Below are 9483 nucleotides of genomic sequence, written 5' to 3'. Positions count from 1 at the left end.
TAACCAAAATTCTTTTCCTCGTGTAATTTATGAGTCCTTGGGTTCTATGAAACTAGCTTGAAACCAATTTATTTTTAAAATAATTACAAAACATTTTAACCACTGTGTAAAGAATAATTTTGATTTAAACTTCTATGGTTATTCCTTAATTGCTCTCTAATCTCTAGCTTATTTGAGCTCAATTTTGGATAAAGTGAATTAGGGTATGTATCCTACTTACCGTTATTTTATTGGACCTTAATGATCAATGTAACTTTAGAAATTGAATTTGCAAAGTATTGGGTCATAATTAAACCATAGTGAATAATAGACACACCTAGGAAAATAATTTAGGGTATGGTCTAGGGAATGAAAAAAAATTATGAAATTCCCAAACATCCAATTGGGATAAAAATCAAATAGAGTACACATAGTGACATGATGAACCCTAAGAATTAATTCGACATTAATTGGAAGTCATTAAGCCCTTTAATTAAAAAATCCTAAAATCAACCCCTATTTTAGGGATGATTTTCTAAAAATCATAATAAATCATAAATAATTCCTAAAACTCTAAAGTAAACTTTAATAAACTCTAATTAAATTCTAAAATCAATGAAAATTAAAGCTCCACTTAAAATTTAATTAAAACTTAATTATTATTTAAGTAATCCTTAATTAAATAAAAACATATGAAATTAAATATTAATCAAATTAACCCCAAATTTTTAGGGATTGGACTATTGGTTAGTATGAAAAATGGCCTTAATCATTTGATAATTTTATTTAACTTGATTAATTAAATACTAACTCTAAGTTCTTTTACAAGAAGGGGTTCTAAATAAATAAATGAATATTTTAAAATTAAATAAAATCTAATAAAACTTAATAAATAAATTTAAAAAAGTTAAAAGCAAAAAAAAATAGAAATAATTTAAATTTAAATAAAATTTTAAAACAAAGTTAAATAGTAAAAATTGAATAATCAGACAACATTTATAAAAAATAATTAAAATTTAAATAAAACCTTAAGAATTTGAATAAATTAAATAAAAATCAATGAGCAATAAATAAATTTAATTAAATAAAATTTGGAAATTCATTTAATTAAATTTAGTTTAATTAATTAATCTATTCATTAAATAATAAATCATTAAACAAGGGGACTATTAGGCATTATGCTTGACTCTTTTAGAGATAATATAAGTATTGGATCTTGGGGTCCCTTAAAATTTTTGAATAAATGAAAGATCCTCATGTGTTGTGTATGACTCCTTTCAGCAAGACACAAACATATTTGATTGAGGATCTTTAATAACTCTTTAATAAATAATAATAATCAAAAGACCTTCATACATCATGCCTAATTCCTTTTGGAGGGCATATATGAATTGGATTTACAAGGACTCTCCCTTAACTCTCCTAATAAATCATTAATAAATCTTCAAGGACCCTATATAACCAATTATATCCTTAACGGGGGGAGGGTGGCATTTCAATTATGAGCCTTAGGACTTGTAGGTTAGTGCATTTGCACTTTGAAGTCACTAACTTGCACGGTTCCTTAAAACTAAATAATCAACTGTAACATTTCAAAATATAAATGATAAAATACAAATAATTAATACTTAAACTCAAACAAAAAAATTTTGCTCTTTTATTTAATAAACAAACACTTCCAAATTAAAATAAATTAAATAATAAATCCCTTTGGACATATCAAAGCCACACAGCTTTCTTCACACACTGTAGATAGTTTGCTAAGACAACCATTTCTAATCTAGGTTTGGGCAGTGGCTAATTTGGTATGATTATGGATACTTATCTTTGAGAGCATCCTATATTTATTTATTTATTTAGCACTCTGAATGTCAAACAAGTTTTAATTTCTTTTGGTGCACCTTAGTCTCTAATAGGTTGATAAATGTAAAAGTTTATATCTCAACTCTCAAATAATAGCTTCCTAATCCAACACATATCATTCCCAAAAACCCAAATGAGTTTAGGCTAGAAAAAAATAATCCAAATAAAAAAGTCATCACTAACACTTTGATCATGTACTAAGGTGGAAGAACATTGCCCGTTAATATAATTATATGTGTTGTCTTCCTAGTCATTAATCCTTAATATATTATATAACTATGATTGATAAGAACCTGAACTTCTTAGCTATTAAAAGTTTGATAACCCTAGATATAAAGAAATAAAATGCATGAATAAACATTAATACTCAATGATACAAGAGAATACTATAAAATATTATAGTGGTTCAATAGGTCACAAGTGGTGATGCTTAAATGGAATTGTAGTTGGAAACACTATTAGGATGAATGATGGATCGCAAGCTCAACCTCGCATGTAAGCTTAAAAAAATTATAATGTTGACTAATGGCATGAAGTTGTGAATAAATATGATAAGTGATGAATGATGAAGCAAGAATGATGCATGATCTCATTAGCTTAAAAATTAATGATTGTTAGAATTTTCCATTAATCATGCTAAGTTTTCCTTAAATCTAATTATTAATGTTTCATTTTTTTTTTCAATTGATTTTATGTCAAAGCTACTAGTTAGTGTCTTACACCCAAAGGTGTAAATATTTACATGATGATAAATTTAATTTTTGGGATGAGTCTTATTTATTTAGAAAATGTAAAGATCAAATCATTAGGTGGTGTATCCAAAAAGAGGAGATAATCTATTATTAGTAGGTGTTTTGATTGAAATATTTTGGGTATTTTGGGGAGTTTAGAACTACTTTAATGATCCTTAAATCTAGATTTTATTAGCCTACCCTATTTAGAGATGTAAATGGTTATGTTAAAATAGGTAGTAGAAGTCCGAGGGTAGGAAACATTTTAAAAAGAAATGAATTACCACTTAATTATATGTTAAAAGTTAAATTTTTTTTTATGCTCGGTGAATAGACTTCAGGGGTCCTGTTTAATCTTATGAGATTCAATATATTATGAAATATGTTGACTATTTCTCCAAGTGGATTGAGAGAATATTAACTCCTAAAACTGAAGCTCATGTAGTAATTATTGAAAACCGAAATGATGTCCAAACATCATGAAATTTCGGCACAAGCCAAGAATAATTGAAAATGGAAATTATTGAAATTTGGAATCATTTGGGTTTAAATTTTATTTTTTTTATTAATTTTATTTATTTATTTTTCTTTATTTATTTATTATATTTATTTTAAGCCTTTTTTATAGAAATTTTAATTTTTCTTAATTATGCATATTATTTTAGGATGAATGCATTTTATTTGATATTTTTTCAATTTTTATTTTTTTATTTATAATTTTTTGAAATTCCTAGTTATTTATATGATCAAAATTTAGCTTAGCAAATTGATTAACCAAATGACTTCCAATTACTATATAATTTAAACCATATATCCTTAAAGACCTTTGTCATAATCCATAAAAACTTTAGGTAATTTGGAAATTCCTAAGATTTATTATATTTTTTTAATTATAAAGATGTCTATATTCTTAGAGAATTAATTAGGACAAACTAAAAACTGAATTAAGATTAAATCAGCGACTAACCCTTACTGTAAGGTATACAATATATCTAAATTTCATGTAATGATTATCACTATTTGTTAATTATGAAATTTTAAATTTATAGGTCAAAAAGTGATCAAAGAATTTAGACATTCAATTCATGCTAGTTGTGGATTCAAATCAATTTTATAAAATTGAAAGATGATGTACATTCCCTAAAGTTTACTTAAATGCAATTTGAACCAAATTTAGTGAGTTTAAACATGTTAATTACATAAAATAAATTAGAGAATAATTTAGTTATCCTACACATACAAGACCTCCTTTAGCCCTAATTTTTAATTCACTGGATATAGCTCTTTTTACTAAATTCATAGAGGGTTTATTTGCCCAATTTGGTGTTGCGGATCTGTTTTCATGGTTTATGATTTTGATGATAGCAAACACTCTTATTTCTCTACGACTGCCTTATCTACAGACATTTCAGGTCCACACGATCAGACTGCAATTTGGAACCAGCTCAAGATTGGGTAAACTAGGTCTGAGTCAGTTTGTACCATTTTTCCTTTCTTAAGTCTATTATATTTGGTGTGGCTCCTGATGCTTTATAACTTGGAAGATTTCTGACTGTTCCCTAGAGCTTACTATTTTTGGTAACATCGTCCAGGACAATTTTATATTGTCCTGGACAATCAGTTCAGAAGCAAAAAACCTAATTAGGTCATTCTCATTAAAGCAGCCATCATTATGTAAGAAAATCATCCTGGATGATTTTGTATCAGCCAGGATGATAAGCTCAAAATAGAAAGAATCTGCCGCCAGATCTATTTAGAAATTACTTATTTTAGGACATCGTCCACGGGATCGTCCAGGACTATAAAATATCATCCTGGACGATCCAGGTAAATTTTTCCCAAAATTAATCTAGCATTTAAGGAAAGCAATTATGACTTGATTGGACGATCAAATCGTCCTGGACGATCGCAGGATCGTCCAGAACGATACACTAGATGATTGGACATCGGACATCTATTTTTCAGGGTGATGTTTAGGATGATATTCCATGATTTGTTCTGATCATCCAGGATGATATATTATCATCCTGGATGATATGAACAAAATTCTTCTGATCGTCTCAAATCATCCCGGATGATTGGGCTTATTTTGCTCTAATTGTACAGGACAATATTAGTATTATCATGGATAATAAAGTCAGCAACTTGCATTAATGAGCTCATTTTGAGATATTCTATTTAATCTATGACATGACACTTAGTAAGTGTCTTTGGCAGCCATTGTAGCTTCATTCTTTTGGGGAGACTTGATGAGAGAGCTTGAAAGGGAGTGAGGAATGGGTGAAGTCTGAGAGAGGGAGAAGATCCTGTGAGGGGGGGCTAAGGGAGTGTGGAGGGGGATTCCACACGGTTGCTCCGGCAGGCTTGCACCTTAATACCGTCGGATTTAAGGCTCGTCTTGAGGGAAGTTCACAGAAGAAGATCTTTTTTGGTGTCAAAGGACCCGACGACTCCGCCGCACCAGGGAAGTTGGAAGTGATTTTGTAAGGGCTTCTCCGCCTAGTTGTGTAGGCTAAAGAAGAGACACTTTTGTAGTGCAATACTTGGAGGGTACCTCCAAGGAATGGACGTATGTCAAGGTTTGACTGAATCACTATAAATCTGGTGTGTTCTTTCCTTCCGCATTTAATTTCTGCATCGTTGATTTCTTTATGGTGGTTTGAGCATTGTTGTCTTTGGTTTAAAGATTCTTAAAATACTAATTCACCTCTCTCTTTTAATTAGCTTTGGGCTAGTTCATAGGGCCTAACATCCCTAATGAACTTTCAAGTGGTATCAGAGCAGTTTTCATAAAATCTAGTTTTTAAAAGCTTTTAAATTTTGATCCATGGCTAATTTTTCAAATCATAATATTGAGAAAGGTTATTCAATCACCAGACCACATTTATTTGAAAATATTACTTTTGATTTTTGGAAAATTTAAATGACTACTTTCTTGCAATCGATTGATTTTTGCATGTGGCATATAATTTTAACTGGTTATTCATCACCGTCATGTGTTATAAATGGAATTAAAACTGATATTCCTTTTAATCAATGGAATGAAAGAACAACTCAATGCTCAATTGAATGAAAAATCATTAAATTATTTTTTTTTTGTGCTTTAAATTTTGAAATGTTTATGTTAGTATCTACGTGCACTACTGGTAAGAAAATTTGGGATAAACTACACACCATATATGAAGGCACTAGTGAAATCAAGAAATCCAAGTTGAATATGTTAATGCATAATTATGAACTATTTTCCATGAAATCTTATGAGATGATCTTAGACATGTATACTAGGTTTATTCAAATTATAACATCATTGCAAGTTTTAGGAAAAGAATTTTCAAACTTTGAAAAAATTAACAAAATTATTCGTTGTCTACTGGATAAGTTTGATGCTAAAGTAATTATTATATATGAATCAAAAGATTTGAATAAATATTTTATTGATAATTTGATTGGCTCACTCATTACCTACGAGCAAAGTTTTGGTCAAAGACTTGTGGATGCAGGTGAAACGATTGTTCTAAAATTTGAAGATACGGAAAAAGATAGCTTAGTTGGTGATGAATGCAATGACTTGTCAAGAAAATCAAAAAGCTCACCAAAGCATAAGCATCAACAAAAGTGGAATAAAGGTAAAAATGGTAAGAATGTCAAGATTTCTTCTAACGTTGTTTGCTTTGGATGTAGGAAGCCTAGACATATGAAAAATCAGTGCCCTAATTTGAGAACTCTTCCTACAAAAGAAAAAGCTAAAGCAAAGCAAATTATAAATTGGTCAAATAATGAAAAGCAAAAAATTTCTTGGGCAGATCTAATCTCTGAAGCATCGGACCAGGAGTAAGATGGTGCTTAAACCTTTGTTTATATATATATATATATATTTTTTCATATTTTATTTGATCTTTTATTTTTGTGGTTTTTTTTTATCTTTTTCTTTCTTTTCTTTTTTCATTAATTTTTTTGTTTCTCTCTGATCAACACACATAGTCACTTTTTTAAAAAATAAAAAATGTACCTCCTATATTTTTCTTAAAAGTTGTGATTGATTTCTCTAAAAACAGTCATTGGAAGGGAACTCATGATTTTGTTTCACTTTCTCTCTTATTAAAGATGTTATTTTACTTTTGATTCAAAATCTTCATTATATTTTAAATTGGATTTTTAAACTGATTTTTTTTATCTCCCTACTTTCTTTCTATCGCGTAGGAATCTTTTGCAAGATTGTTGAATCCACCTTAAAATTTTCTTAATCAAGTTATTCGTGTTGTCAATAATTTGGGTTTACTTTAGTTTTGAAAATATAAGAAAGAAAGCAAATTTTTGAAAATAATAAAAATGAAAAGTGTCCAATGATGCCAAACCAAAAGATGCGCAATGACACCAAGTTGAAAAAAAAAATACACAAAGTGTATTAAAAATCAAAAGATCCTCAAAGAGGCATTCAAGTGATAAAGGGAATAAAATGAGCCCACAAAAAAAATATGCTTATTTTTTTCTTATACTACTAAAAGCCTAAGAAAATCCTTGATATGTTCGAAACTTATGATTGAAAATCTGGTTCCTGATTCAGCAATTCGTGCATTGATCTTCTATTAGATATGTTTTATGAAAGGAGTTTTGAAAAATTAATGTTTCTTTTTCATGTTTATTTCTTGATTTGGATATTGGATTAAAAAGTTTTTTGAATTTCTTTCTTTTTCTGGATTATGCGTTGTCAATCCATTTTTCGCTAAATTTTTGAATAAAATCAAGAGGTAACTTTCTCATTTTAAGAATATTTATTCTATTCACTAGATCAGGGATTATTTTTGTCTTTTAATCATTTTGTTCTTATTATTTTGCCCCTTCGCTTTTTGATAATGTCAAAGGGGGAGAATGTACTGTTATTGAATTTTTGTACTATTTGTATCTTTTTTTTCCTTTCATAAAATTAAAAACAATAAAAATATTTTTTATCTCCCCTACTTTTTAAAAGTTTTATTCTAGTGAGGGGGAGATTAGGAGAAAATGCTTCCTTTTGGAAAATTCAAATTGTAGTGTTTGCCATCATCAAAAAGGGGGAGATTATTGCGGATATGTTTTCATGGTTTATGATTTTGATGATAGCAAACACTCTTATTTCTCTACGACTACTTATCTACAAACATTTCAAGTCCACACGATCAGACTGCAATTTGGAACCTACTCAAGATTCGGTAGACTAGGTTTTAGTCAGTTTGTACCCTTTTTCCTTTCTTGAGTCTATTGTATTTGGTGTGGCTCTTGATGCTTTGCAACTTGGAAGATTTCTGACTGTTCCCTAGAGTTTACTATTTTTGGTAACATCATTCAGGACGATTTTATATTGTCCTGGACGATCAGTTCAAAAGAAGAAACCCTAACTAGGACATCCTCATTAAAGCAGCAGTCATTATGCAAAAAACATCATCCTGGATGATTTTATATCGGTCAGGACGATAGGCTCAAAATAGAAAGAATATGCTGCCATATCTATTTAGGAATTACTTATTTTTTGACATCGTCCAGGGGATCATCCAGGACTATAAAATATCATCCAGGATGATCCAGGACAATTTTTCCCAAAATTAATCTAGCATTTAAGGAAAGAAATTATGACTTGATTGGACGATTAAATCATCTTGGATGATCGCAGGATCGTCCGGGATGATACGCTGGACCATTGGACATCGGAAAGCTCTTTTTTAGGGCGATGTTCAGGACAATATCTTATGATTTGTTCTGATCTTCCAGGATGAGATATTATCATCCTGGATGATATGAACAAACTTCTTCTGATCATCTCAAATCATCCCGGCTGATTGGGCTTATTTTGCACTGATCATACTGGACGATAAAGTCGGCAACTTGCATTAATGAGTTTATTTTGTGATCTTCTATTTAAGCCATAACATGATACTTGGTAAGTGTCTTTGGTATCCATTGTAGCTTCATTCATGTGGGGAGACTTGAAGAGAGAGCTTGAAAGGGAGTGAGGAACGAGTGAAGTCTGAGAGAGGGAGAAGATCCTGTGAGGGGGGACTCAAGGGAGTATGGAGGGGGATTCCACACGGTTTCTCTAGCAGGCTTGCACCTTAATACTATCGTATTCAAGGCTCATCTTGAGGGAAGTTCACAGAAGAAGAAGATCTCTTTAGTATCAAAGGACCCGGCGACTCCGCCGTACCAAGGAAGGTGGAAGTGATTAACAATTTATGAATTTCTTACTTTTTCTGGATTATGCGTTGTCAATCCATTTCTCACTAAGTTTTTGAATAAAATCAAGAGGTAACTTTCTCATTTTAATAATATTTATTCTGTTCACTAGATCAGGGATTATTTTTGTCTTTTAATCATTTTGTTCTTATTATTTTTCCTCTTCTCTTTTTGATAATGTCAAAGGGGGAGAACGTACTGTTGTTGAATTTTTATACTGTTTGTATCTTTTTTTTCCTTTCATAAAATTAAAAACAATAAAAATATTTTTTATCTCCCCTACTTTTTAAAAGTTTTATTCTAGTGAGGGGGAGATTAGGAGAAAATGCTTCCTTTTGGAAAATTCAAATTGTAGTGTTTGCCATCATCAAAAAGGAGGAGATTATTGTGGATATGTTTTCATGGTTTATGATTTTGATGATAGCAAACACTCTTATTTCTCTATGACTGTCTTATCTACAGACGTTTTAAGTCCACACGATCAGACTGCAATTTGGAACCAGCTCAAGATTGGGTAGACTAGGTTTGAGTCAGTTTGTACCCTTTTTCCTTTCTTGAGTCTATTGTATTTGGTGTGGCTCTTGATGTTTTATAACTTGGAAGATTTTTGACTGTTCCCTAGAGTTTACTATTTTTGGTAACATCGTCCGAGACAATTTTATATCATCCTGGACGATCAGTTCAAAAGCAGAAACCCTAATTA

The sequence above is a fragment of the Dendrobium catenatum genome, unplaced genomic scaffold (assembly GCF_001605985.2).
Source record: "Dendrobium catenatum unplaced genomic scaffold, ASM160598v2 fragScaff_scaffold_1117, whole genome shotgun sequence".
NCBI classification, from domain to species: domain Eukaryota; kingdom Viridiplantae; phylum Streptophyta; class Magnoliopsida; order Asparagales; family Orchidaceae; genus Dendrobium; species Dendrobium catenatum.
Note: the sequence above shows the minus strand (reverse complement) of the source record.